Genomic DNA, 21,810 nt, shown 5'->3' on the forward strand with positions numbered 1-21,810 from the left:
TGATATTTTAAGGCAATTACAATTTAAAAATAAATGATAAAAATAATTCAAGGAAAGTTCTGACATTTCCTCATGAAGGACTCACCAAGGGGGTCATTGGCAGAGATTTCCAGCATGACCTTGCCAGCTGAGCATGAGGGGTTCTGTATCGGGGTCTGAGATTCCTGATGCAAATCCACAAAGGTCATTTGGGGAATGTGCAAGATTTCCCATGGGATGTCTAAGAAACAACACCAGGAAGGCAGAGCATGGGGGATCAAGGTGGTTTGCTGGGAGGTGATGCTCAGTGCCCATCCCTGGCCATGCCCCGCAGCTGATTCCCACAGCCTGTGGCATTTTCCTGAACCCTCCATTGCCAAGAACTGTCTGGGACAAGGCAGCTCTCTCTGCTCTGGGTACCGAGGGATGTCCCAGTGCCAGATACTGGAGTGGGGACCACAAACCATCAGCTCCTGTGTCCTTTGGGGGCCCAGGCACTGGTGAGACTGGTGTGTGTGCACACAGCACTGGTGTGTGTGGGGCTGGCTGTGACCACCAGGGAACATCAAACCAGAGCAGCCAGAGAGCAGCAGAGGCCTGGGAGCTGCTGTGGGAGATCAGGTCCTGCAGGGATCCACATGGTCTGGGTGTCTGTGCAGCTCTGCATCTCATCCTGCCATGGCAGAGCACACAAACAGCCCCTCCCTGTGTCCCTTTCTCCACTGACTGTACTTCAGCCTGGCCTGGAAACCTCCCGAGGTCCCTCCCAGGAGGAGTCCCTGTGCATTTCCCTTCTCCATGGCTCTGCCCTTCCTGATCCAGCAGCTGTGGGGCAGCAGAGCTGGGGCAGTGCAGGGATAGGGCTGGCTCTGACAGGGCTGTTGTGGGTTAGGAATGGTGCTCTCCAATTTACTACTCCCACTACAAAGACCATGTGTCTCCCCAGATTTATATTCCCACCATCATCCCCCACACCACAGGGGCTTTCCCTGCCTGGCCCTGCTGGATTTCAGCCCACGTTTCACACTCATGGATAACCTGGAGATGGTGTCCATGGTTAAATCCACCCCTTGCTCACCAGCCCATCTGGAGGTTGCATCTCTGCCCTGATGACCTGAGGTGTCCTGGGCCCATGGAGCCAGAAATAACTCAGCCTTGTGTGGCCAGTCCAGACCCACCTGAGACACTTTAATCCTGGCAGCCCCATCCCCCTGTCCATTGTTGTGCTGCTCTTCAGTGCCCAACTCTTGGGTACATGAGCATCCACAGGAGGGACATCCTGAGCCAGCTTCTCCCATGGGCAGACATGTCTTGCCCCAGTCCAGCAACCCAGATGGGTTTCCCTCTGTGCTGCCAATTGTCCTTTTCCATCGTTCCAGCCACCCCACGGAGCATTTGCCACCATCCCCGAGTCAGTGCAGAGGTGCAGCTCTGGCCATTTCTCTCCTCAGAGCTGCAAGTATGGTCCCAGTATTGCAGTGACTGCAGGACAGGGGACCCCACAATGGGACATTTCTTGGCCAAATACAGAGAGAAAGAGGGACAAACTGTCTGTGGCTCGGGGTTTGGCCTCGCAGCAGCCGCTGTGGTTTGCAGGGAGCTGCGGTGTGGCCCGGCCCTGGCTGTGCCCGGCAGCGCTGGCCTGGGAGAAGGTGTCGGTGCCAGCTGGCCCAGGGAGCTGCAGCGTGTGGGGAACGAATCCCTGCTGGCCCCCTGCCCCAGGGGGACACTGCAGGGCCTGGTGGAGCCAAGGGGTCATTGAGATACTTCCTAACCAAGGGACCAGAATGAAAACTATGAGGCCCTATGAAAGTGATACTGAGATCAGCTGGATAGAAATTTTTAACACAGTTTGACTATTAGAAACTGTTCTGCCCATTGAGAGGGGCAATTTAAAGAACACAGATACCAATGGAAAGAATGGTCTTATTTTAGTATGAATATAAAGGCAACACAAAAGTAAAATTATCTATTCAATGAAACTACACACTCTGCTTTAGCAACAAACAAATGTTAATAAGGTAATGCCCCTTATCATTACTATACGAGAGAAAGGATAGGGATTGAGAAAGATGCATCACCAATTGCCTAAATAAGTTACCACTGTCCAGAGTCTGCAGTTGCTGGGGAGCCCCATTTCACAGCAAGGATCTGGAAAATCCTTCCCAGAAATTGGCAAAATCCTGCATTATGCATCCACTCATAGGTGAGGTCTCCAAATTCACCCTGAAAATGGGTCCAGCTTTTATAGGCCCAAATCAGTAACTCCTCACAGAGTGGGCTATGACATCACAGAGAGGGTTATGTCAGGTCATTGATCAGTTATGGCATAATAGAGGGGACTTGTTTGACATAACAGAGAGGCTGTGTGACATCAGACAGCATGCTTTGACATCACAGTGCAGGCTGTGTGACATCACAGCAGGGCTGTGTGAGGTCCCTGGGTTGGTGACTCTGCCCCATCCCGACTCACATTTCCCCCCAGAGAACTCTCCCCTGCTGCTCGTGCCCCGCAGGGTCCCCTGTCCCCCTGGGTCCCCCCTGCCCCCAGCACTGCAGCCTCCCCCAAGGATGTTCCACAAATCAACCCCCAGAGCCTGACACAGGGACAAGGGGCTGGGCTGTGTGACCAGGACATCAAGGACAGGGATTATCCAGGTCACTGTTGCCTGGGTTGGGTTCCCCAGGGCAGGAAAGATGTCTGGCAGCTGCAGCAGGGTTAGGGAAGGGCTCCAAGGTGGGGCTGGAGCCCTTGGGCTGTGAGGAGAGGCTGAGGGAGCTGGGCTTGTCCAGCCCTGAGCAGGGATGGCTGAGGGGCTCCTGATCCCAGCCTGGCAGTGCCACCCAGGAGGTGATGGAGAACACAGAGCCAGGCTCTTCACTGGGGGGCCTGGTGGGATAAAAAAGACAGTGGGTGGAAGGGGCAAGAGGGGAGGTTCAGGCAGGACAGGAGGAGATGAAATGAGTCAGGTTGGTTTCAGCATTTGCTCACCCCAATAGCAGCCTCACCCCCTTCTCCATCCACCACTGACAGCTTTGCAAATGAGGAGTTGTTCAGGATGTTTTATCCCCACTTCGTGCAGAGCATCCTGATTCAACAAGTGAACTGTGTTTATATCTATCACAGAATCATCTTTGTCTAAAATTGGTTTTGTGCAGAAATCCCTTGTGAATGGTGGACATGTCAGATGTTGCTGGGCTGCTTCACATTGCTGAGGGAAGAGTTTCAATGTCTCTTAAATTTTATCAGGTTAACATGTTTTATGTTGGCAATGAAGAGACATTTTCTGTGCCTCTGAGTCCCACCAATTCTTGACCCAAAAGGACACAAACCTGGTGTGAGTTTTGGTTCCCACTCCAGTGGTGGCACTTGGACCTCCCTCCATATCCAGAGCAGAGCTGCCTTGTCCCAGAAAGTCCCTGGCAATGCAGAGATGAAGGGAACAGGACAGGCTGTGGGGATCAGGGGCAGGGCACACGCAGGGATTTGGGGTGGTTGTGAGCCCAGGGCAGGAGCCGGCCCTTGGCCTTGCTGAACCTCATCCAATTGTCCTGGGCCCATGGCTGCAGCCTGTCCAGATCCCTCTGCAGAGCTTCCTGCTCTCCAGCACAGCCACACTCCCACCCAGCCTGGGCTCACTGGGAACTGACTGAGGGGGCCCTCAATGCCTCATCCAGATCATCCATCAAGAGATTTAACTGATCTGGCCCCAATCCTGAGCCCTGAGGACACCCCTGGATGTGACCCCATTCCTCAGCTGCTCCGAGTCCCAGGGGCTGGATGAGGGAAATGGTGGGGTGGGGGAAGGGACAAAGTGTGATTGATTGTCAGCCATGAAGGGTCTTGATTTTCAGATCTATTCAGACTGCACTAGGAGATGCTGGTGATCAATATCAACTGAGGATTGCTGATATCAATCTATGAACAGGAAATGAAAATGGAACAGGACAAAATTCTCTCTTCATTGTTTTCAATACAGTATATTCACTTTGAAGACACTTCTGAAATATGTCTAATAAACCACAGAAAAATTGAAGACTGGAGTTATTCCCAGAGGCTTGTCTTGTTTGGGTGTTTTGAACAAACATTAATGAGCCTTTGTCAATGAATTTCTCAACTGAAGAGCTCAAAAAAGAAGAGGCATCTGGAAAAGTAAAATTCATCAGCAATCTGCAAGTGGCTGAGGATCCATCCTGATCAGAGCAGCAATGAACAGAAATGGGCAGAGCTTTGTGGCTGCCCCAGCTCTGGGATGGGCCCTGGGCCTGGAGCAGGAACAGCTCCTGAGGGCCACAAGGGCACAAGGGGCTGTTGTGCTGGCCTGGGCAGATGGGATGGCAGCAGGGGCTGCAGAGCTCTCAGGATCTCCTGCAGAGGAGAGCAGGGCACCCAGGGAGCCTCCTTTTCCTTTGGCCAGGCAGGTTCCCCCATGGCTGGGGCTGAGCCCTGTGTGAGCTGCAGCTGCTGCTGTGCCCTTGAGAGGGGCTGAGGCCGTGGGGCCCCTGCCCAGAGCAGCCTGGGCTGAGCAGAGCTGTGGGGCCAGAGCCGGCTGGGCTGTGCTGGGGAGAGGCCCTTGGTGCTGCACAGAGCTCAGGGCAGCTGGCAGAGCTGGCAGGGAGCTGGGCTGGGCTGAGAGAGCCTGGCACAGAAACCATCAGTGTCCATCTCAGCCTGGGGGAGCGTGCAGGGGCAGGACTCAGCCCAGGCCTGGTGGGGAAGGGCCAGCACCTGGGGAAGGCATTGAAAGCAGGCAAGTGGCCCAGAGAGGAGGCTGCTCTGTGCCCTTGGTGGCACGGACAGAGCAGGGAGGGGGCCCAGGACATTTGTCCCCAATGGCAGCCTCTGTCCCTAGGCGTTGGCAGCCCTGGCTGTTGGGCCCAGGTCTGGGGGCACTTTGGCTGTGGCCCAGCTCCATCCTCCTGCGGGGCTCAGGGCTGTTCCCGGCCATGGCCAGCCCTGCCCGGCCTCTCTGCTGGCCCAGAGCCCGGCAGAGCCCGGGGCAGGGCTGTCTGTGCAGGCCCACAGGGGCCACGGGCTGTGCAGGAGCTGGCAGAGGCTGCCCAGCAGGGAGGCCATGGGGCACAGAGCCCCAAGGCTGCCGTGGGCACCACGGCACAGGGGCCGTTCTCACCCGCAGGGCTCCTGTCCTGCCCTGGGCTTGCACAGGGGCTGTGGCACCATGGCTGGGCCAGCGCAGCACAAAGGGGCCACGGAGCTGCTGCTGGGGGGGCACAGCAAGGCCAGGCACAGACAGGGAATTGCTGGACATTGCCTGGGCTGGGCAGGGCTGGCTGTGGGAAGGGCAGAGCTCAGCTGGCCTTGGTGGCTGCAGGAAAAGTCCAGAGCCCAAAGAGCCTCCATGGCTCTGCTGGAGACCAAGGCTGGAGTAAGTAAATTACAGCTGCTGCAGGATGGGGAGCAAGGTTGAGTTCCTGCAGACAATGATGTGAGGGTTAGGAAGGCTTGAAGAGAAGAGAAGCTTCACAAGCCTCAAGAGGGGGATGTAACCAGATGGAAAATCACCTCCACCTGTTGAGCACAGACAATACTTGTTCTTCCCAACCCACTGGCCCATGGAACTGCACAAATGCCCATTGTGTGAGAAGGAGAATTGGAAAGTGACCAGCTCCAGTTGTGCCAACTTTTAGCAGTCTCCTGGGCAGTCAGGTGTGACTCTGGCATCACCAACCACCAGGGACCACCAAAGAGACCCTCAGGACAGAAAAACACATCTCTGAAGGGAGGGGAGAATATGTTAATGATTTCAGGAAAATAATTATCCTATGTATGTTTATTCTGTTACAATCACTGAATATGTATGTAAAATACAGTCTGTAAGCAGAAATTTTCCTGTACTCTGCATGCACAGCTTTGGGAGCAGCTATTCCCCCTTGTGCATCTGGCTGAATAAAGAATGCTGCTTCTTCCTGCTGCCTTGGGGTTAACCAGTTTCTTTTATTTTTTCTCATTTTTGTAGCAGTGTCACAATGGCCTCTTGGTTCCTTGATGCCCCATCGTGTCACAATGGTGGCCTTGGTCCCATGTGGCCCCAAAGTGACACAATGGCCCCTTGGTTCCATGAGACCCTGTAGTGTCATAATGATCTCCTTGCCCCTGTAGTGTCACAATTGGACTCCTGGTTACATGAGATCCCAAAGTGTCACAGTGGATCCTTGTTTCCATAAGGTTTCACTGTGTCACAATATTCTCATCAGTTCAATCAGTCCCCACAGTGTCCCAATGGTCTGTTTGGCTCAGCAGTTTTAAAATGGCCCTTGGTTCCATGAGGCCCTGTGTCGCTATGTCGGACACACAAAAGACACGCAGGCCACAGCAGGTCAAGCAGCTATGACTAAATTTTAATGTCTGACTCCATCCTTATATACATTTTGTACAGAAGGCCAAAGATTGGCCAAAAGGGTCACCACCTTATGAACATCATTGGTGGGCTTGACCATCAATCTCATTCCTCCTCCTAGAGAAGAAATATGTAAACACATAGATAAAGTTCTAATAATATAATATTGTTTATGTGAAGCAGCGTGAGAAAGCCGCTGCAAAGGCACAAAATTTCACTAGCAAGAAATTCAGGGCGACATCTCACCCTTTTACCATTAAAAAAGAAAAAACAAAAAAAAAGAAAATGAACAATGTTCAATTTCTGGTTGTGGAAGGGCCATCAGAGTGATCACTTGCGACCTCGACATCAGAGTCGTCACTCAGTGGTTCCTCCGCTTGTTGACCTTCATGTTGGTCACGGTCTCCTGGCTGTCTGTTGGCCAAATTCTGTCTCTGCGGTCTCAGGTCAGGACGAACACACTTTGCAGGTACCCAGCGAGCTCCAGTATCTGTGGAGACACAAGCATACCCTCGCCCCGAAGCGATAAGGTCATAGGGACCTTCCCATTGCTTGGTGACTAGATTTCGCACCCGGACCTTCGCTCGGGGCTGATGCGTCTCGTCCGAAGCCTGCAATGAAAGGTGGTGATTCAGGAAAACAGGGTTACTTGAGTTCTGCGGCACCGTAAGGTGATTAATTGTATACAAAGCCTTTTGCAACCGACTGTGTGGGGTTTCACCCTGCATTCCCCGCTTTTGCTTCTGGAGAACACGCTTGAGTGTACCATGAGCGCGTTCTACAATTGCCTGGCTGGTGGGGGAATGAGGGATACCCAACTTATGTGAAACACCCCACAACTGCAGGAACTGCCGCACCCTCTGTGAGGTGTAAGCAGGACCATTGTCGGTTTTGACAGCAGAAGGTATGCCTAAAACAGCAAAGGCCTGCCTCCAGTGGGCAATGACATCACGGGCCTTTTCTCCTGCATGAGCTGAAGCCCACATAGCAGATGAGAATGTGTCCACCGTGACATGCACATACTTGAGCCGGCCGAACTCGGCAACCTGGGTAACATCTGTCTGCCAAAGTTCCAAGGCCTTAAGGCCCCTGGGGTTTACCCCTGCCGGCAAAGGTGCAGCGACCGCGTGACAGTCATCACAGGACTCGACGATGTCACGGGCCTCAGTTGGTGTCAACTGAAACTGCTTCTGCAGCGTATGCGCGTTCTGGTGGAAGAACCCATGTGATGCCTTGGCCTGCGCGAGTGTATCAGGCTGAGGTGCTACCCACGCTGGGTTAGCCAACTTGTCAGCCCTCGCGTTACCTTCCGCTACAAATCCAGGGAGATTCGTGTGGCTTCGAACGTGCAGAACATAGTAGGGATGAACCCTGTCCTGAAGTGCACACCACAGGGTCTCCAGTAAATGAAACAAGGCAGGATTACTGACCTCTCTCAATACCGAATGACCCAACCGCTGAGCAATGTCGGCCACATAAGCGGAATCCGTGACCAAATTGAAGGGTTGCTGGGAAAATTTCTGAAAAGCCATGACGGCAGCCCTTAACTCAACCAACTGGGCTGACCCGTCCTCATGGCCTTCCAGGACCTTCCACTCAGATCCATCCTTCCAAGTGACAATGGCCTTCCCTGTTTTTCCCGATCCGTCAGTGAAGACGGTGGGTCCTTGCACTGGTTCCTGGCTATGTTTGGGCCTCAATGAAATTTGTGTGGATTTGGCCACCTGCAGTAGCTTGTGGCTGGGCAGATGATAAGTGATCTGCCCTGTGAAATTCTCCAGAGCACTTTGCAGTGACACACTGTTTGCAAGGCTCCAGTCGAAATCTTCCCGTGGTACCGAGAGCACAATCTGTGCAGGATCCACACCCATCAATTGAAAACACCGTTGTCGGCATTTGGTTATCAAACGAGCAATAAGCTCGAACAATGCCGTTGCCGTCTTCTGCGGCTGATGGGGCAAGAAAACCCATTCCAGGACATGCAAGGGGTCAGACCACTTGTCACTCCATTGGCCAATTATGGCTGTGGGATGTAGATCTGGAGTGGTGATGAACACAGTGACATCAATGGAGGGATCAATGCGATGAACCTGTCGAGCCGAAACAGCTCGCTGAACCTCCTCCAGCACCTGATGTGCCTCTGGGGTCAGTGTCCGAGGTGATTTCAGATCAGTGTCCCCCTTCAACAGATCAAACAGAGGAGACAACTGTCCTGTGGTCAGTCCTAAATACGGACGCAACCAGGTGATGACACCCACCAATTTCTGGGCATCATTCAATGTGCGCACTGAATTTTCAAATTGCACCTCTTGACGCTGGATCGTACGCTCCAGTATCTTGACACCCAGATACTTCCAGGGAGGTTGCTTCTGAACCTTTTCTGGAGCCACCTGCAGCCCATTAGAATGCAAAGCATGGATCAGCTGAGGTTGAATCCTCTGCAACTCATCCTGGCTGGATGCAGCCACCAGGATATCATCCATGTAGTGAAAGATTTTTGCATTAGGAAACTGCCTGCGAACTCCAGACAAGGCTCGGGCCACATACCATTGGCACAGGCTTGGGGAATTTCGCATGCCTTGCGGCAAAACTCTCCATTGATATCGTTTTGCAGGCTCAGCATTATTAATTGCTGGCACTGAAAAGGCAAATTTCGGTCTGTCATCAGGATGCAAAGGAATTGTAAAAAAACAATCCTTCAGATCCACAACAAGGACCGGCCATTCTGCTGGAAGCATGGTGGGCGATGGCATACCAGCCTGCAGCGTCCCCATGCTTTCCATCACTGCATTCACCTTTCGGAGGTCTTGCAACAGCCTCCATTTCCCAGACTTCTTTTTGATGCAGAACACAGGGGTGTTCCAGGGACTGGTAGAAGGCTCCAAGTGACCCTGGTCCAACTGGTCCTGCACCAATTCACGAAGGGCGACCAATTTATCTTGGGGAAGGGGCCACTGAGGATCCCAAATGGGTTTGTCCGTCAGCCACCGTATAGGAGGCGTCGGACACACTGCGCCCTTCGACACAGTGGCCCCAATTAAAAATCCGTCCCCATGCGCACCCCCCACGCGGCCAGAGCATCCCTCCCCCATAAATTGGCAGGGGTGTCGGTGACATGGGGCCGGACAACAGCTGCCTGACCCTCTGGATTCGTGATTGTCACCGGCTTCTGGCTCACGTAGCAATGCTTCGTCCCTCCCAGTCCTGCAACAGGCGTCCGCACTGGGTCCAAAGGCCAATCCGGGGGCCATGCAGCAATGGACACAATCGTGATGTCTGCGCCCGTGTCAAGGGTTCCGCGGAGATGAATTTCTGATGGCGTTGCACCGGGAAGGGACAGGGTGCATGTCTTCTCAGGACGTCTCTTCTTGGACAGGACGTCCGTCCAGAAGACCTGAGGTGGTCCAGTGGATCCGAATCCGCCATCTCCTCTCACCTGATTCTCTGCCCTGGGAACAGAGGACTTAAAAGGCACAAGTTGAGCAATTCTTGTTTTCTCAGGGATAGTGAGGGGAGGAGTGGACGTGGAGACCATGGCATAAATCCTTCCCGTGTAATCTGCATCCACGAGACCCAGATGCACAATGATACCCTGAATGGTGGTACTAGATCTGCCCATAAGAAGGGCACTCAAACCATCACCCAGATGACCAAAGGCGTCCAGGGGGATTTTATGCACTGTGGTGTCCCTCAGGACAACCGTTTCAGCGGTGCAGACATCTATGCCTGCTGAACCGCAGGTGCTGGCTGTGAGCTTGCCCAGCAGATCTCCATCGGCTCTGGGGATTGGGAAGACACTTGTGTCTGAGCGCGCTTCCCCTTCGCGCTCCGCCGCCCGTTTCCCGAGCTTGACAGAGGCTGACCATTCACATGAACCATTGCCTTACAAGCATCGGCCACGTGATTTGGTCGTCCACAACGTCCACAATAAAATGAAACAGTGGTCCCCTTTTTCCCTTTCTTTCCTTTCTTCTTGCCACTTTGAGCATTTGCCCATTTCTGCTTCCCACCCCGCTGCCCCTTCCAAATTGGCTGCTGGGTGGTAGCCCAGGCAACCACCTTACCACCAGTGGTGCCCGTCTTCGAACAGGCCTCAACCATCTGCATAAATGAAGGCTTGCCTGGCAAGGCCTCAATGATCTTCCGGCATTCTGCATTGCAATTGCTCCTTGCCACAGTGGTGAGCAACACACCTCTGGCAGTGAAATCATCCACCTGTCGCTCAACTGAAGCCGTCAGCCTATCTGCAAACCTCAAGAAAGGTTCATCTGGTCCCTGAAAAATCGTGGTGAATGTCTGTTTCGGTGCAGCCACCTCCATTGTCTGTACCAATGCTGCCATGCCAAGTCTTTGACTCTGCTCCAGCACCAAGGGCTCATAGGTAATCTGTTTATTCACATCAGCAAATTCACCTACACCCGTCAACACGTCTGGCCCGACCCCATACCTAGGGTCATCCTGACGAGCCATCCGATTCTGTGCTGCAGCAGTTTCAGCCAATTGAGTCCATTTAGACTCAAACATGTCATATTCGACCGGCTGAAAAAGAACCTTGGCCAAACACCAAATGTCATAGGGAGGTAACACGTCTGTGTCTATCAGTCGTAGTGTGTGCATCATCTCCGGAGACCCCAGACCGTGTTTACCAATCCTATCGCGAAGATCAACCAGTGCCTGCCACGACAAATGGGCATGTTTCTTTCGGCCGGCATCTTTCACCACAGGGAAAGCTTGCAGCCTGGCTGGCGAACCATCATCGTCCTCTGAATCATGTCCCGCGTGTTCCACAGGGACAGGGGCGAGAGCCCGTCTCGCAGCCCCTGCAGAGCTAGAGGATTCATCCTTGCCCTGCAGGGGGCGCCGTGCCGAACCACGGCCGCTCAGAGCTTCAGCCTTGGCGCGGACATCCTCCCAAAACCGTGCGCGGTCTCGCGGCCGGACCGTCACCCGGCATGGGGGCAGGGTCCAATGACCACCTGAAGGGGACTCAGCGTCCCGAGACCCCGTGCCACGGGAGAGCACCCGTCTATCATCGGCTGCGCCATCCCGTCCTTTAAAAGTGAACACCGCGGGGCTGGTTGCCACCTCTGTGTCAGAGGCGGCGGCGCACGAAGCACTGCCCCGGCTCACGGGTGGGGGGGAGCGCAGCACTGGGCGGAGCGTGTCCCGCTTTGCCGTGGCACTGCCCCGCACTGCCTTCACAGGCGCGGGCGATTCGGGGGGAGAAGAAACCACGGGGGAGCGGCTGCGATCCCCACGAGAACGGGGGGGGCTTGGGGAGGGCCACAAGCTCTTCGGCGAAAGTGCCCGAAGACAACCCGAACGCCGCCCCATCCCGGGATTCCTGTCCGGCGGAGCCGCAGCCGCGGGAGGGGGTATTGGAACCGCCCCCAACAAGGTCCCTTCGGCTGCACGGACTCCAATGGTGGTGGTCCGGCGCCCCCGCTGCGGGGTGGACGTCTCGCTCTCTGAGGCTGCGCCCCCCTGCGCGGACTGCGGCTGTGCTCCAGGCTGCCTGAACTGTGCGCACTCTGCAGATCCCTGCCGCGCGCCTCCGGGGCCGCGCCGTCCTCCTCCACCGGGTATCTCGTAGAGATACCACAATGCGGACAGTCCGCAGTCACCATCCCGTTTTCCCGGTCCAAGTGCGCCTTCAGCGCCTCCAGCGCCGGGAACGCACGGGGGGGGGAAGTGGAGGGATCAGCCCCCCGCCGCCTCCGCGGCTCAGAACTCAGGTGCGTCGGTTCTGCAGGGCGTCCACGAGCCCCGGAATCTCCCGCACCCAAACGCCTACGAGGCGCGGGTACAGGTGGAGTCCGCACCGGGGACTCCGAGCCCACCTCAGCGGCTACGCTGCCGGAGGGCAAGCTGCCCTCACTGCTGCGCCTGCGCGGAGCGGGAATCGGTTTTCCCGCTAACTTCGCAGGGGCGCGGGAGGTATCCAGTAAAGCCTCCGCACTCCAGCACCGCCTGCGAGGAGCAGGAACAGGAGAAACAGCCTCACCGTTTCCCCTGGCCTCCAGCCCGGAAGAAAAATTCAGGCTGGAGTCATCCTCTGAGGCCTCAGAACCGGGAGGTTGCAAAATGCCCAGCGCCCCTCCCAGCTTTTTCCAAGTAATCCACAACCTCACAGACTCCCTGCCCCCCTCTTCAGTAAAAACCTGAAGCAGCTCGTCTCCCAGGGACTGCCATTCTGCTGTCAAAAAAGCGACCTCAGGATTCCAAAAGAAACCATGGGTTCTAGCATAAAAAAACAACCCGCAAACGTCCTCTTGGGGTACATAGATTCCCTTCTTCCGCAGGACCTCAAACCAAAGGTCCAGCACGAGGGCATCGTCCTCTGAGGACAGGGAAGAGACCATCTCTCTTACCACTCGTTACCTCAACCACACAGGAAATGCAGTCTCCACACTGGAAACAAGCGCAGTCTGGACACGGAAGGGTCCACCCGACGTGCAGTTCACACGCGAGGTCACCAGATGTCGCTATGTCGGACACACAAAAGACACGCAGGCCACAGCAGGTCAAGCAGCTATGACTAAATTTTAATGTCTGACTCCATCCTTATATACATTTTGTACAGAAGGCCAAAGATTGGCCAAAAGGGTCACCACCTTATGAACATCATTGGTGGGCTTGACCATCAATCTCATTCCTCCTCCTAGAGAAGAAATATGTAAACACATAGATAAAGTTCTAATAATATAATATTGTTTATGTGAAGCAGCGTGAGAAAGCCGCTGCAAAGGCACAAAATTTCACTAGCAAGAAATTCAGGGCGACAGCCCTGCAGTGCCACACTGGCCCTTGGTTACACAAGACCCCACAGTGCCACAAGGATCTCCTTTGCTTTCACAAGGCCCTGAAGTGTCATAATGTCCCCTTGGTTCCTTGAGGCCCCTCAATGTCACAATGGATCACTTGGTTCCATTGGCCTCCCCTGTGTCACAACAGTTCCTTGATTCCAGGAGCCCTTGCAGTGCCACACTGCTCTCCTTGGTTCCAAGAGGCCCTGAAGTGTCACAATGACCCAGCCCATTGTGGGTGAGCCCCATGGCAGTGCCTGCTCTGGGCTGCTCCAGCACTGGGTGCACTCACCCCACAGCCCTGGGCCCCTTGAAGGGCTCAGCAGCTGCTGAGGGGCAGAGAGGGACGTCAGACTCCACATCAGCCCCAGGGCTGGAGCTCCCCAGGGCAGGGGAAATGGAGCTCAGGGACAGTGCACAACTCCTGCTCCTGGCTCCAGGAGATGCCCAGCACAGGCTGCCTCTGCCCACCCAGTGCCAGCCCCTCTCCCCAGGCCAGCACAGCAGCCCTGGGCAGGGGAGAGAGGGGCCAGGCCAGAGCTGGTGTCTGCAGCAGCAGCTTCCTCTGCATTCCTCCCTGCAGGCACAGAAACACTCCCTTGCTCTTCTCCCTGGACATCCCTTTCCCCAGCTGGGTGTGCCCTGGCTGCCTGGGCTGCCTTGTCCTGCTGCCCCAGCCCTGCTCCCCACAGGGCCCTGAGCTGGCTCTGCTGCTCGGGACACACCAGGTTCTGCTGCTGTCCATGGCCGGGGCTGCAGGGAAGCAGCAGCTCCAGGGGAAGGTGTCAGAAAGGCTCTGGGCACTGAGGCTGAAAGGGGCACCCCAGGGTGTGCAAGTTCTCTGTGTGGGAGCTGAGCTAGTGACCCCTGGAGCCCTCCCAAGGGCTGGGGCTGCACTTTCAGCTCCAGAGGAGATGGGACAGATGGGAGCAGAGACAAAGAATTCTTGCTGGATTCTTTATTGTGTTTGCTTCTACAGGTGACCTGGATCCATAAGTAGAGAGGGTGTTTTGTGTCAGATAACACTGGTGGAATAAAAGGAACATTTTTTAGCAGAAAATAATATTCAATGCAAAATGCACAATAAGAAAAAAAGACACATATGATCAGAAAAGGATCTGGATTTTTCAGAGGATGACAGATTCATTGATATTCCAGTAGTCAAACCCATTCAAATACTTTGCTCAGGGTTTTCTTGAGATCAGAAATGATCACCAGGGGCCAAAGCCAGCCAGAGCTCTCTGTCCTGGCAGCTTTTGTCTGGGAGAACCCTTGCATATAAGGATTTTTTCAGTAGGAGTATCAATTTTGGCCATGGGACCTAGAAAGACAGATGGTTCATTTCCATCCCATGGTGACTCATACCTTTAATGGACATGTGATTCTAAAAGAGTGACCTTATATACAGGTGCTACATATGTATTAGAATTCAGCCATTACCATAACACCCACCCCAATTTCCCACATTTACTCCTTCTTTTACCTATCCCTGCACTCCTGAGCCAGATGTCTTCTACTTGTCTTACAACTGTCCTTGCTGACAAAACAGGCCCTGCATGACTTGTTCCTGTGATAAAACTTCACAGGCACAGTAAAAGTGGAATTAACCCTTTTGGTATCAATCCCAAGGCTCTGTGTGGCCAGGCAGAGGTAGGCAGGAGGCAGAGCTGTCAGCAAAGGAAGGGCCCAGCCAGGTGGGGCAGCCGGGGGATGACGACAGCCTGCAGGGACAGAGGCGCAGGGCATGGACACCGTAGGACAGCCTGGGCTGCACAGGGCACAGGGATGGGCAGCAGCTGCAAGGCCCTGACACAGCCAACTCCTGCAGCACTTGGGCCATGGCTGCTGGGCCTGGGCCTGAGCCATGAGCAGGAGACAAGTGACCCTTGCAGCCCTGGGGCCTCATTGCCTCCTTGGCCCTGCTCAGCAGCCTGGCAGGGGCCGCCCCATGGTCCTGCCCTTGGCATTGCACATCCCCACATCCCAGTGGCCTGGGAAGAGCCCTGAGCACTGAGGGAGGGACAGGATGTGCCTTGGCAGGGGCTGGGGCTCAGGCCTTGGCCCTTGGCATTCCTGAAACACATCCAGGTTTGGTCAGCATCAGAGACCCCTTTGCCTTGTTTGTTCCCACCTGTCATCACGGCCTACAGTGTTCTGCTCTAACTGGAACCTGGGGACACTTTTTTAGTCACATCCTTCACAGGGACCCATTAAAACTTCAAGAAACTTCAGAGTTTTGATCTGATTTTGAGTCCTTGAGAAGTTTTAAAGACCCTTTCAGGGACTGAGTAATGTAAACAACACCAAAGCCCCAAGAGGCTCATTAAAGTCCTTGCGCTGTGTCTGTGCTGCTGAGCTGGGCTGAGCTCATGACACAGAGACACCTCTTGGAAACCAAGAAGAGCTTCAAAAAGACATTTCTGCTGAGGAGCAGCTCATCTCCAAGCCCAGCAGGGCTGAGGGCACTGCCTGCAGGTACCTGAAAACAGTGAAGCAGACAGAGACATAAGACAACTGCAAGGAAAATTCTGGGATTACTTACAGAGAAATCTTCACACCTTTTGAAAATTCTGAGCTTCTTCATGGAGAAATCTTCTGACACAGTAAGTCTGTGTCTGCAGGGATCTTCTAAAGCTGACCCAGGACAGGACTGACAGCACTGTAAGGATGGCTCTGCTGCCCTTTCTGCTTTGGGGGAGGATGTGCTCCAGAGCGGGGCTGCCCTGGGCACCGTCAGAGGGACAGGGCAGGACGGCTCCTGCTGCCAGGGACGGCTGCAGGGGCTGAGGCTGGGGCTGCAGTCAGGACTGCCCAGGGCTGTGGTGCAGAGCAGGTGCTGCAGCCCTGAGGGCTCTTGGCCAGGCCAGGGCATCTGCCACCTGCCAGGGGCAGCTCTCAGCCTGCCTGGGAGCTCCCCATGGATGGTGGAAGGGAACTGTGGGTGCAAGGAGTGACTCCTGCCAGGGCAGGTCCTGATGCTGTGGAGAGGGTGCTGTTTGGGCCAGGGCTGCTCAGAGCTCCAGCTCATGCCCAGGTCATTTCCGAATGGACTTGTCATGAGCAGATTCAGGGCAGGAGTTTCCTGCCTGAGACTCTGCTTTCCTTCATCTGTGCTCCCACTTTTCCCTGGCTCAGCTTGGTGGGAATGGAAACTCAGCTGTGCAGGGCAGAGCAGGGGCTGAGGCTCTGAAACCATCACACTGCGGATTCCTGGGAACCTCAGCAAGTGCCTCCACCTCCCCAGCCTCCAGATCCATCCAGCATCACCTTTCCATGGTGCCCAGGCCTGGGGGAGCTGTTCTTTAATCCCTGCAGCCCCGAGCAGCTGCAGGGCAGAGCTGGCCCAGGGGCTGGGCTGGGCTCTTGCAGCACTGGCAGGGAAAGAGCCCAGGCCCACAGGAACAGCTCGGGCTGGGACAGCTCCAGCAGCAGAGCCGTGGGCAGGGAGGGAGGGAGGCAGTGCTGAGGGAAGCCCTGCTGCAGGGGACATGTGGCACCTGCCAGCCCTGCCCTGCAGGGCACACACTGCCCTGAGCAGCACAGCTCCTGTGTCCCCTCCCAGCCAGCACAGCCCTCAGCGCAGGGGCTCGGGGCCCTCAGTCCCCTCCTGGGGTGATAGAGCAGCCCCAGAGATGAAGGGCATCTCTCCTGCCATGTGCCCATTCCCTGCTGACCAGGGCTTCATGGCCACTTTCCTGCATTGCTGCTGCCTGGGAAGGGCTGTGCAGGGCTGGGCAGGGAAAGGCTTTTCCTCAGGGCCTGGCTCTCTCTCTCTCCTTGCCTTGCCCAGGTGCTCCTGGCATTGCTGAGGGGCTCTCTGGGAATGGCAGTTCCAGCTGCAGGCTCAGGTCCAGCCCTAGGGCTCCTCCTGTGCAGGCTGAGCACAGCAATGGGGTGTCCCAGCTCCCTCTGCCCCGGGGAGCTCTGGGCAGGGCAGGCTGGCAGGCTGGGAATGAGCTGACTCTGCCTGACTTTGGGAAAGGCAGGAGCCACTTTGTGTGCCAGGGATCCCTCTGCTGTCAGCAGTGTCTCCTGGCTTTCCAGGGTAACACGGGAGTGGAGCTCAGAAAGGTGCAAGTCCAGGGCAGCTGGGAAGAGGTCACAGAGACAGAGCAGCTGCCCTCAGTCTGCACTAAGGCCCAGACAATCCTCCTGCCTCACTGGACTCTCTGTTCTCCCCAGGTGCACCAGAATCTCTCATTCTGATTCCTGCAATCCCCCTCCCTTTTCCCTGGAAGATTCCATGCCTTAGGAGGATATTCCTTCTCCAAATTCAAACACCAGAAATATCCAATGCCCTCACTATTCCCCTGCACTGACTGGGGCTCAGGGCTGACTCTCAGGTGTCCTGCAGGTCAAGCTCTGTCTCCTCACTGAACATTGGCCAGCAGCAACCAGGGTTTCAGCAACCAAGGTGAAGGAAGTTCTCCTAGACATAAACAAGGGGGAGGTGTTTAGTGGCAGAGACTGGTCTGTGAGAGAGGGCTTTGGTTTTTCTGTTCAAATGCCACTGTCTTTCCTCCTTCTGCAGGTGGGCGTGTCCAGAGTGAAGAAATGTCCAACAGCAGCTCCATCAGCCACTTCCTCCTGCTGCCATTGGCAGACACGAGGCAGCTGCAGCTCCTGCACTTCTGCCTCTTCCTGGGCATCTCCCTGGCTGCCCTCCTGGGCAACGGCCTCGTCATCAGCGCTGTGGCCTTGCAGCCACCACCTGCACAGCCCCATGTTCTTCTTCCTGCTCCACCTGGCCCTCACCGACCTGGGCTCCATCCTCACCACTGTCCCCAAAGCCATGCACAATTCCCTCTGGGATACCAGGAACATCTCCTACACAGGATGTGCGGCACAGCTGTTTCTTATTGTCCTCTTTCTTGGGACAGAGTATTATCTCCTGACCATCATGTGCTACGACCGCTACGTGTCCATCTGCAAACCCCTGCACTATGGGACCCTCCTGGGCAGCAGAGCTTGTGCCCACATGGCAGCAGCTGCCTGGGCCATTGGCTTTCTCAATGCTCTGCTGCACACAGCCAATACATTTTCCCTGCCCCTGTGCCATGGCAATGCCCTGGGCCAGTTCTTCTGTGAAATCCCACAGATTCTCAAGCTCTCCTGCTCCCAATCCTACCTCAGGGAACTTGGCCTTCTTTTGTTTTCCATCTGTTTATGTATTGGCTGTTTTGTGTTCATTGTTTTCTCGTATGTGCAGATCTTCAGGGCTGTGCTGAGGATCCCCTCTGAGCAGGGACGACACAAAGCCTTTTCCACCTGCCTCCCTCACCTGGCTGTGCTCTCCCTGTTCCTCAGCACTGGCACATTTGCCTACCTGAATCCCCCCTCCATCTCCTCCCCATCCCTGGATCTGGCCCTGTCAGTTCTGTACTCAGTGGTGCCTCCAGCCCTGAACCCCCTGATCTACAGCCTGAGGAACCAGGAGCTCAAGGCTGCAGTGTGGACACTGATCACTGGACAATTTCAGAAACATTAAACCGCTGGACAATTTCTGCAAATCACTTTTAATAAAAGTAATCTTTGATGCTTCTCGTTGGTTTCATTTTAAAGGTTTACCTTGTATGACTTTTTAAATATTGCCTACTATTTAAGGTCATGGTTTGCGTGATTTTGTTTCTGTCCACCTTTGCTGTGGCTCCAGACTGTGTCAATGAGGAGCTGTGCTCTCAGTGGCTCTAAATGAACTCAATGATCTCCCAGCAGAGTTTTCTGCAGAGATCCCTTTTTTATTCCCTTCTCTGTCACTGCAGCAGCAATGTCTGTGTGCAGAGCTGGGGGCAGATCAGGGCTGGCACAGCAGCTGTGCCCAGCACCAGCAGCCCTTGGTGTTGCCAGTGCTGCTCCCGTGGCCCTGCCCCGCTGCCCTCCTGGCCCTGGTGTTGCTGTAGGGCCTGAGGGCTCTCGGGGCCGGGCACAGGGCTGGGGGTGGCAGTGCTGGGGCTGCAGCAGGGACAGGCCATGGGCACTGCTGGGGCAGCGCTGACGCCTCAGGGCAGGGCCTGGGGGCTCCAGGCTCCTTGCCCAGGCTCTCTCCAGAACGCGCCCAGGCCAATGCTCAGCACAGAAAAGCCCCGTGAGCAGCCCCAGGGTGGCAGTGGGCAGGCTGGGAACAAACAGCATGTCTGGGGCTCTGCAAGGGCCCTGGGGGAGATGGGAAGGAGCAGCAGAGCAGAGGCTGATCCGTCCCCACTGCACTGGACACCCCAGGGCAGCGTCCCAGAGTGTCCTCATGCACCTGCCAACAACATCCTCCCTCTGCAGCCCTGGCCTCTCTCCCAGCTCACACAGGTGCAGGATTCTTGCAGGCACAGACAGGGCAGCACTGGCTCAGGAGCTCCTGTTTGCACTGCCCAGAGCAGGTCTGAGCACCCCCTTGGTGTTGGTGTGGGGAGATGAACCTGAGGGAGTACAAATGCCATCAGCCCCTGGGGCCAGGAAGGGCTGGGGGACAGGAGGGAAACCACTCAGGTTTGTCGTGGCCTCTGAAGTCGGCCAGAAAGTTTGTTCCCATGAGCTGTGAATTTCCTGTCCCACTGCAGATGTCATTGTTCAGGGCCAGGACTGCCTGGCAGCCACCCCCAAACTGCCCTGAGCATTATCTTTGTTCCACCTTTGCTTTCTTTCCTCTTTCCTGCTCCAGATTTCTTCCTACTACCCATTCCTGTTTCCTGCCATGCAAACATCCCATCCCTGTTTGCCCTTTCCTTTCTGGCCTCACTCCCCATTTCAGTTTCTGAGTTGGCACCATGGGAACATGCCTTGGGGATCGGGATCATCAAGTGCTTTAGGTATTGTCTGCAGGGTCCTGCAGTGCCTTGAGTTAAGGATTTAAAGATTTAAGATTTTAGCTAAGGGATAGAAGCAATTTATATTGATTAGCGTTTAAATTAGAAGAGTAGAGATGAAGTGGAAGAGTCTATAATATTTTATGCTTAAGCTAGAGCATAAGTAATATATTACTTTCTCATTTTAGTTGTGTTTGTAGAAGGAAATAAGATAGATGGATCATTGTGATAATGGAAGAAATCATGACTGCACCTGGACACAGAAACTAATTGGACCCCAACACGACAGTTTGGACTATGCCCACGAGGTCACGGAGACTGCCAATAAGATTAAAGTAAAAAGGTCACCTTGAGGAAGACGTCTCTGACTTCATCCTTCAAGACCACTGACCCATTTCAAGGTCCACCAACCCAATTTTTAGAGAAGAACTGAGCAGGCATAAAGGACTTTAGGCTCATTATAATATAAAGCAGGGATAGGCAGTTCTAGGATGATGCATATATATAGGCATTTTGAGTAATTGAATGAATATGTAAGACTTTTGTAAATAAATAGAGGGCTAGAGCTTTATGATTAGTGCACACACCTTTAGGACGCTCTTCCCGTGCTGCCCAACATTGAATAAAGCTCACCACTTTCTACCAACTACTAGTTAAAGAGTCTTTTGTCCATGATCTTATCGATTTTATGCAAATCAATTGGTGACCATAGCAGGACTGGGTTCTGTTTGGCTGTGAGAGCAGTTCAGGTCATGGACCCCTCAGGGCACCCCCAGGGATCTCCTTGGAGAAAGGGCTCTGCTCCCCGGCTGTTCACTGGGGACAGACAAGGACTGCCAGAACTCCAGACAAAACAGTCTGTTCAAAAATTGAAAATAGTGGCCTGTAAGGTGTATGTGTGGCCAGGAGGCTGTTGGTAAGTCATGGGAGATGTCCAAGCTTGGTTTGAGCCCATGTAGTCTGCTTGCAAGACTTACAGTGGGATTCGGTTGCAAGTGGAGGGGTTTGTGGAACCATAGAGGGCTTGCTAGTGGTTCAGGGCAAATTCGCAAACAGTTTGGGGCAAATCCTTATTTATTGTTTTCATTTTACCATGTATTTCCATTTTAAGTGTGTCCTGACCGTGAGAGTGACTGTGCAGGTACTTGTTGAGACCTACCCTGGGTATGAAGCACTTGAGGTGTTCTGACCTGCGGTTCCATCTTCAGGCGACTGACACAGCCGGGAATGAATGAAGTGAGTGGGGTGAATGCCTAAAGCCCTGCATAGCAATGCATGCTGTGTAAATATTTTATTCCTTTGTAAAGAGACACCCCTCCCCACTGTGACGGTGGGGTGTGTGTACTTCTGGTTATGGCAGATGGTATTTGCTGTAACAGCTGGTGTTTGGGCTTAAACAGAACAAAACCTGGGAGGCAACAAGGACGGCATTTGCTGTGACTCTCAGTGCTTGAGTTTAAACAGTTCCCTCCTTGTAGAATTGGAGAGACTGTTCCAGTATAGTATTTTTGTAAGTTTTTTCCACAGGGTTTGTGGAGTTGTGAACACTTTTTAGACTTTGGCTTTGTGAAGTTAGGCAGCTTGTGTGAGAGTGACCATGACTTTAAGAGTTGTGGTGTATTTTTGAGGTAATCCTGACATCATGTGTCAAAAGTTATAATTGCAGCAAACTGATAGCTATTATCTGCTCGTGTTGGTGTTGATTGGTTTGTTTTGTTGAAAGTGGCAGTTGAAGCTCAAGCCTGAGCTGACAGGGTCTGGCTGTCTAGGCAGGCTCTTTTTAATGGTTTCAGTTTGAACTGGCTGAGTTTTTGAATGTGACAGAGGACTGGGTCTTGGTGAGACGAGAGGAAGGAAGGAACGAAAGGG

At 54.2% G+C, this 21,810-nt stretch overlaps 1 protein-coding gene and 1 pseudogene across 2 annotated transcripts in view; one reads left to right on the top strand and one right to left on the bottom strand.

The window, feature by feature from the left end:
* Nucleotides 1–21,810, bottom strand: part of LOC310920738 (olfactory receptor 14A16-like) — a gene marked incomplete at its 3' end in the record, with an annotated part of 59,641 nt that overhangs the window by 17,126 nt on the left and 20,705 nt on the right. The gene's annotated exons all lie outside the window — the stretch shown is intronic.
* LOC310920782 (olfactory receptor 14A16-like) lies at nt 17,699–18,632 on the top strand (annotated as a pseudogene). The gene has a single exon. The product of its transcript is annotated as an olfactory receptor 14A16-like (transcript).

Source organism: Zosterops lateralis, assembly GCF_965231275.1.
Source record: "Zosterops lateralis genome assembly, chromosome: 31".
Classification (NCBI taxonomy): domain Eukaryota; kingdom Metazoa; phylum Chordata; class Aves; order Passeriformes; family Zosteropidae; genus Zosterops; species Zosterops lateralis.